Source organism: Tamandua tetradactyla, chromosome 2 (assembly GCF_023851605.1).
Source record: "Tamandua tetradactyla isolate mTamTet1 chromosome 2, mTamTet1.pri, whole genome shotgun sequence".
Taxonomy (NCBI): Eukaryota; Metazoa; Chordata; class Mammalia; order Pilosa; family Myrmecophagidae; genus Tamandua; species Tamandua tetradactyla.
The window spans coordinates 160,623,531-160,624,786 of record NC_135328.1 but is presented as its reverse complement, the minus strand read 5'-3'; positions in this window follow the sequence as shown (position 1 = coordinate 160,624,786).

Sequence of the window (1,256 nt, the reverse complement as noted above, 5' to 3'; positions counted from 1 at the left end):
ACCTTGGTCCTCACAAGTTAAGAAAACAAACAAATGAAAGGCATTGTATGTGGCCATACAATTCCATTACTCAAGTCCTCGGTTTCCCCAAGGATCCTGGTTAATGGCAGTCATGCCCTACTTGGTCCTGTGTCCAATCCCATCCAATAGGTGAAGATGAGTCCTTCAAGTAGTTCGTGAGTACTTGCCCATCTAGAAGCGTGGCAAATTTCTCTCCTTACAAAGAAACATTCTTTCTGAGCTCTGCCAGACTAACTGAGGCCAACTGTAGCCAAACAGGTCTTCTCTCATTCCTCTTCTCTGGTGTCAGATGAACTGCTTTTTTTTTTGAATTCCCAGGTTGAGATTTGTGTGGAGTCTGGTCAAGAAGAAAAATAAGCCCCATGGCCTCGTGGACCATTTTGTTTTGTGTTCAGCTCTTTAAATTAGTTAAGCCTGACTACATGGGGAAAGAGTTCTTTTTATATAGTTTAGTCCAGTTTTGTTTCTTAGCTTGCATGGAAATTGGGGCCAAAACTGCTTTTCCATTTTATGGCCATTATCTTTCCTGAGCAATCACACGCAAAGAGATTGAACATGATCTGGGGCTCCTGGTTCCCTACTGCAATATACAGTATGGCAGTCAAGGAGAGTGTAGGCTGGTAATACTTGACATCCAAGAACTTACAACATAGTTGAAAGATGGACACCTACTATACCATTAAATCATGATATGAATCAGCATGGGAACAAATGCCTGAAGGCAGGATTAAGATGAGGAAGTTGAGTTATCCAGCATTACTTAAAGATGGGATGTTTTCCACAATTTTTACCCTAAACCTAATTTCCAGGTTTATTTTATTTTATTTTTATTTTATGCACACCCTACTTGATCCTGAGGCCAATGACAAAGTAGTGTTTTTTCATGCAAACCATAACAACTGCCTCAAGAACACCTGCTTTTCCTGTCTGTTCAACCTAGAGAAATGCACCATGCTACCATACATGAAAGTCTTTAAGGTGAACTTTGTACCACTTGTACAAATTGAGATAGGTCAACAGGTCACAGCAAGTACACGGCTAAGGAAAAAGGAGGAAGCAGATAACTGTTATAATTTCATGCTATGCTTTATGTTTTCCAAATCATCTGAAGTTTATTATTTACTTTGGTTCTTAGAGAAACTTTCTTAAGGAAAAAGGAAATTTGTTTAGAATTTAAATGATTTACTTAAGGCTACATCGAAGGACATTCCCGAGTTGGGATTTGGATCCAGTTT